We start from the raw sequence: 6,884 nt of genomic DNA on the forward strand, positions 1-6,884 counted from the left end.
GAGGTAGGTACAGCAGTGGCCTACCGTACTGCTATAAGTATATATATATAATAAACTGGTGGACACTGTCAGCAAACTGCAAAACTGTCTAAAATGCACCACAGGTATAGAATGTAGATGGATAGTATACTTAATGGATGACGAGTGACGACACAGAGGTAGGTACAGCAGTGGCCTACCGTACTGCTATAAGTATATATATATATAATAAACTGGTGGACACTGTCAGCAAACTGTAAAACTGTCTAAAATGCACCACAGGTATAGAATGTAGATGGATAATATACTTAATGGATGACGAGTGACGACACAGAGGTAGGTACAGCAGTGGCCTACCGTACTGCTATATATAGTATACCGGTGGACACTGTCAGCAAACTGCAAAACTAAAATGCACCACAGGTATAGAATGTAGATGGATAGTATACTTAATGGATGACGACACAGAGGTAGGTACAGCAGTGCACTCTGCACTGTACTCCTCCTATGTAATATTAATTATACTGGTGGTCCCCACTCCCAGTCCCCACAATAAAGCAGCACACTGAGCACAGATATGGAGTGTTTTTCAGGCAGACAACGTATACTGGTGGTCACTGTCAGCAAAACTCTGCACTGTACTCCTGCTATAGCTGCTCCCCAGTCCCCACAATTAAGCAGTGTGGGCACTCAGCACAGATATATTATGCAGCACACTGAGCACAGATATGGTATGGAGCGTTTTTTTCAGGCAGAGAACGGATAAAAACTGGTGGTCACTTATCAGCAAAACTCTGCACTGTACTCCTCCTAACAGCTGCTCCCCAGTTCTCCCCACAATTAAGCAATAAACAACCAATGAATCAAGTTCTGTCTTCTACAATAAACGGAGAGGACGCCAGCCACGTCCTCTCCCTATCATCTCCAATGCACGAGTGAAAATGGCGGCGACGCGCGGCTGCTTATATAGAATCCGAATCTCGCGAGAATCCGACATCGGGATGATGACGTTCGGGCGCGCGCTCGGTTTAGCCGAGCAAGGCGGGAAGGTTCGAACCTGCCTCGGACCCGTGTAAACAAGGTGAAGTTCGGGGGGGGGTTCGGTTTCCGAGAAACCGAACCCGCTCATCACTAATATATATATATATTTATATATATATATATATATATATTAAACATGCCCAAAGAGACAACAGTATACTGGGTCCTAGAGACAAAGCTATGTCGATTTCTGCTTGACGTGTCCTGTAGAATATGCAATGGACCAAGGGCTGTTTCTAGCCAATTTGGCTCCCAGTGCAAGATTTCAAAATGCGCCCCCCCCCCCCCCCATTGACCGTAAAAAAAAGCCTTATTAAAATGGGCGTGGTCTCATTAAAATGGGCATGGCCTCGTCTGATATCACGGCCACCACAGGGAAAAAAAGTAAATAAAAAGTCCCCATTTTACACAGTGTGGCAGGCAAGAGTCCCCCATTTTACACAGTGCGGCAGGCAAGAGTGCCCATTTTACACAGTGCGGCAGGCAAGAGTCCCATTTTACACAGTGCGGCAGGCAAGAGTCCCCATTTTACACAATGCGGCAGGCAAGAGTCCCCATTTTAAACAGTACGGCAGGCAAGTGTCCCCATTTTACACATTATGGCAGGCAAGACTCCCCATTTTACACAGTACGGCAGGCAAGAGTCCCCATTTTACACATTACGGCAGGCAAGTGTCCCCATTTTACACATTACGGCAGGGAAGTGTCCCCATTTTACACATTACGGCAGGCAAGAGTCCCCATTTTACACATTACTGCAGGCAAGAGTCCCCATTTTACACATTACGGCAGGCAAGAGTCCCCATTTTACACATTACGGCAGGCAAGAGTCCCCATTTTACAAAGTACTGCAGGCAAGAGTCCCCATTTTACACATTACGGCAGGCAAGAGTCCCCATTTTACACAGTACGGCAGACAGCGTCCCCCTTTTCACACATTACGGCAGGCAAGAGTCCCCATTTCATACAGCACGGCAGGCAAGACTCCCCATTTTATACATTACGGCAGGCAAGACTCCCCATTTTACACATTACGGCAGGCAAGAGTCCCCATTTAACACAGTACGGCAGACAGCGTCCCCCTTTTCACACATTACGGCAGGCAAGAGTCCCCATTTCATACAGCACGGCAGGCAAGACTCCCCATTTTATACATTACGGCAGGCAAGACTGCCCATTTTACACAGTGCGGCAGGCAAGAGTCCCCATTTTACACAGTGCGGCAGGCAAGAGTCCCCATTTTACACATTACGGCAGGCAAGACTCCCCATTTTTCACATTACGGCAGGCAAGACTCCCCATTTTACACATTGCGGCAGGCAAGACTCCCCATTTTACACATTGCGGCAGGCAAGACTCCCCATTTTACACATTGCGGCAGGCAAGTGTCCCCATTTTACACAGTGCGGAAGGCAAGTGTCCCCATTTTACACAGTGCGGCAGGCAAGAGTCCCCATTTTACACAGTGCGGCAGGCAAGTGTCCCCATTTTACACAGTGCGGCAGGCAAGTGTCCCCATTTTACACAGTGCGGCAGGCAAGTGTCCCCATTTTTAAATAAAGTAAGGTGACATTATAGGCTCCTTTGCACACCACCCTTTAATTAAAAAAAAAAAAGGAAGGGAGGGGAGGTAAAATGGCAGGCATGACATGAATAACTACCCCACCCTGCAAAATAAACACACACATTGGCACCATTTAAAACATAAAGTTGAATTATAGGATTCCATGTTTCCGCGGAGCCCCTCTCACACACACACACACACACACACACACACACACACACACACACACACACACACACACACACACACACACACAAAGGGGGGGGGGAATTGCTGGCTCCATCTACAGCCTACATTAACTACATCAAGAAAATTACCACAAAAAGCCAGCAGTCTGATTGTCACTGTGAGAGACTGCTGGGCTGGCTGCAGAATACTCACTGCGCGGTCCGTCACGGCCTGTCCATCACGGTCCTCCTCCCCTAACACCGACGCCGCACGCACCACTTGAAAAGCTGCCTCCAGCTGCAGTGAGTGACTCCTCCGCAGGGCCTCCACTCCGTTAGCCTGAGCCGCTCTGACCTGGTGCCTAAGTAGGTGCCGCACTGGTCACTTACGAAAAGGCGCCCACCCGCTCCTCCGCGGCATCTACCTTCACCAGTTAAATCCCCGGCGTGTGACGTCATGACGTCACTACGTAATTGCGTCAGACTGTATTACTCCGCCCAGCGTGCGGAGAAAAATGGAGGGGCGGGGGGAGGCAGGAGTTTGAAGGCAGCAGCCCCCAGCAGGAGCCGCGGCGGGCGCCCCGTGCAAATGCACGGCTCGCACGCCTGTAGAAACGGCCCTGCAATGGACAGATGATGCCGACTTAAAGAAGCATATGTAAGGCTGAGGATTGTGTGGAGAAGGGTTCTCGGACCTGGTCTCCACAGCTATAGCTGGTAATTCTGATATTTTGCCGTATATTTCTTAGGGTTGTGCACCTGAAATTTTTCGGGTTTTGTGTTTTGGTTTTGGGTTCGGTTCCGTGGCCGTGTTTTGGGTTCGAATGCGTTTTGGCAAAACCTCACCGAATTTTTTTTGTCGGATTCGGGTGTGTTTTGGATTCGGGTGTTTTTTACAAAAAACCCTAAAAAACTGCTTAAATCATAGAATTTGGGGGTCATTTTGATCCCATAGTATTATTAACCTCAATAACCATAATTTCCACTCATTTTCAGTCTATTCTGAACACCTCACACCTCACAATATTATTTTTAGTCCTAAAATTTGCACCGAGGTCGCTGGATGGCTAAGCTAAGAGACACAAGTGGCCGACACAAACACCTGGCCCATCTAGGAGTGGCACTGCAGTGTCAGGCAGGATGGCCCTTCCAAAAAATACTCCCCAAACAGCACATGACGCAAAGAAAAAAAGAGGCGCAATGAGGTAGCTGTGTGAGTAAGCTAAGCGACCCTAGTGGCCGACACAAACACCTGGCCCATCTAGGAGTGGCACTGCAGTGTCAGGCAGGATGGCTCTTCCAAAAAATACTCCCCAAACAGCACATGACGCAAAGAAGAAAAAAAAGAGGCGCAATGAGGTAGCTGTGTGAGTAAGATAAGCGACCCAAGTGGCCGACACAAACACCTGGACCATCTAGGAGTGGCACTGCAGTGTCAGGCAGGATGGCCCTTCCAAAAACTACTCCCCAAACAGCACATGACGCAAAGAAGAAAAAAAAGAGGCGCAATGAGGTAGCTGTGTGAGTAAGATAAGCGACCCAAGTGGCCGACACAAACACCTGGCCCATCTAGGAGTGGCACTGCAGTGTCAGGCAGGATGGCCCTTCCAAAAACTACTCCCGAAACAGCACATGACGCAAAGAAGAAAAAAAAGAGGCGCAATGAGGTAGCTGTGTGAGTAAGATAAGCGACCCAAGTGGCCGACACAAACACCTGGCCCATCTAGGAGTGGCACTGCAGTGTCAGGCAGGATGGCCCTTCCAAAAACTACTCCCCAAACAGCACATGACGCAAAGAAGAAAAAAAAGAGGCGCAATGAGGTAGCTGTGTGAGTAAGATAAGCGACCCAAGTGGCCGACACAAACACCTGGCCCATCTAGGAGTGGCACTGCAGTGTCAGGCAGGATGGCCCTTCTAAAAAATACTCCCCAAACAGCACATGACGCAAAGAAAAATGAAAGAAAAAAGACGTGCAAGATGGAATTGTCCTTGGGCCCTCCCACCCACCCTTATGTTGTATAAACACTAAACAGGACATGCACACTTTAACCAACCCATCATTTCAGCGACAGGGTCTGCCACACGACTGTGACTGAAATGACTGGTTGGTTTGGGCCCCCACCAAAAAGAAGCAATCAATCTCTCCTTGCACAAACTGGCTCTACAGAGGCAAGATGTCCACCTCATCATCATCGTCCGATTCATCACCCCTTTCACTGTGTACATCCCCCTCCTCACAGATTATTAATTCGTCCCCACTGGAATCCACCATCTCAGATCCCCGTGTACTTTCTGGAGGCAATTGCTGCTGGTGAATGTCTCCATGGAGTAATTGATTATAATTAATTTTAATGAACATCATCTTCTCCACATTTTCTGGAAGTAACCTCGTACGCCGATTGCTGACAAGGTGAGCGGCGGCACTAAACACTCTTTCGGAGTATACACTGGAGGGAGGGCAACTTAGGTAGAATAAAGCCAGTTTGTGCAAGGGCCTCCAAATTGCCTCTTTTCCCTGCCAGTATACGTACGGACTGTCTGACGTGCCTACTTGGATGCGGTCACTCATATAATCCTCCACCATTCTTTCAATGGTGAGAGAATCATATGCAGTGACAGTAGACAACATGTCAGTAATCGTTGGCAGGTCCTTCAGTCCGGACCAGATGTCAGCATCAGCAGTCGCTCCAGACTGCCCTGCATCACCGCCAGCGGGTGGGCTTGGAATTCGTAGCCTTTTCCTCGCACCCCCAGTTGCGGGAGAATGTGAAGGAGGAGATGTTGACAGGTCGCGTTCCGCTTGACTTGACAATTTTCTCACCAGCAGTTCTTTGAACCCCTGCAGACTTGTGTCTGCCGGAAAGAGAGATCCACGTAGGTTTTAAATCTAGGATCGAGCACGGTGGCCAAAATGTAGTGCTCTGATTTCAACAGATTGACCACACGTGAATCCTGGTTAAGCGAATGAAGGGCTCCATCCACAAGTCCCACATGCCTAGCGGAATCGCTCTGTTTTAGCTCCTCCTTCAATGCCTCCAGCTTCTTCTGCAAAAGCCTGATGAGAGGAATGACCTGACTCAGGCTGGCAGTGTCTGAACTGACTTCACGTGTGGCAAGTTCAAAGGGCAGCAGAACCTTGCACAACGTTGAAATCATTCTCCACTGCGCTTGAGACAGGTGCATTCCACCTCCTTTGCCTATATCGTGGCCAGATGTATAGGCTTGAATGGCATTTTGCTGCTCCTCCATCCTCTGAAGCATATAGAGGGTTGAATTCCACCTCGTTACCACCTCTTGCTTCAGATGATGGCAGGGCAGGTTCAGGTGTTTTTGGTGGTGCTCCAGTCTTCTGTACGCGGTGCCTGCACGCCGAAAGTGGCCCGCAATTCTTCTGGCCACCAACAGCATCTCTTGCACGCCCCTGTCATTTTTTAAATAATTCTGCACTACCAAATTCAAGGTATGTGCAAAACATGGGACGTGCTGGAATTTGCCCAGATGTAATGCGCGCACAATATTGCTGGCGTTGTCCGATGTCACAAATCCCCAGGAGAGTCCAATTGGGGTAAGCCATTCTGCGATGATCTTCCTCAGTTGCCGTAAGAGGTTTTCAGCTGTGTGCGTATTCTGGGAAAGCGGTGATACAAAGCGTAGCCTGCCTAGGAACGAGTTGGCGTTTGCGAGATCCTGCTACTGGTGCCGCCGCTGCTGTTCTTGCAGCGGGAGGCAATACATCTACCCAGTGGGCTGTCACAGTCATGTAGTCCTGAGTCTGCCCTGCTCCACTTGTCCACATGTCCGTGGTTAAGTGGACATTGGGTACAACTGCATTTTTTAGCACACTGGTGAGTCTTTTTCTGACGTCCGTGTACATTCTCGGTATCGCCTGCCTAGAGAAGTGGAACCTAGATGGTATTTGGTAACGGGGGCACACTGCCTCAATAAATTGTCTAGTTCCCTGTGAACTAACGGCGGATACCGGACGCACGTCTAACACCAACATAGTTGTCAAGGCCTCAGTTATCCGCTTTGCAGCAGGATGACTGCTGTGATATTTCATCTTCCTCGCAAAGGACTGTTGGACAGTCAATTGCTTACTGGAAGTAGTACAAGTGGTCTTCCGACTTCCCCT

Source organism: Pseudophryne corroboree, chromosome 5 (genome assembly GCF_028390025.1).
Source record: "Pseudophryne corroboree isolate aPseCor3 chromosome 5, aPseCor3.hap2, whole genome shotgun sequence".
NCBI classification, from domain to species: Eukaryota; Metazoa; Chordata; class Amphibia; order Anura; family Myobatrachidae; genus Pseudophryne; species Pseudophryne corroboree.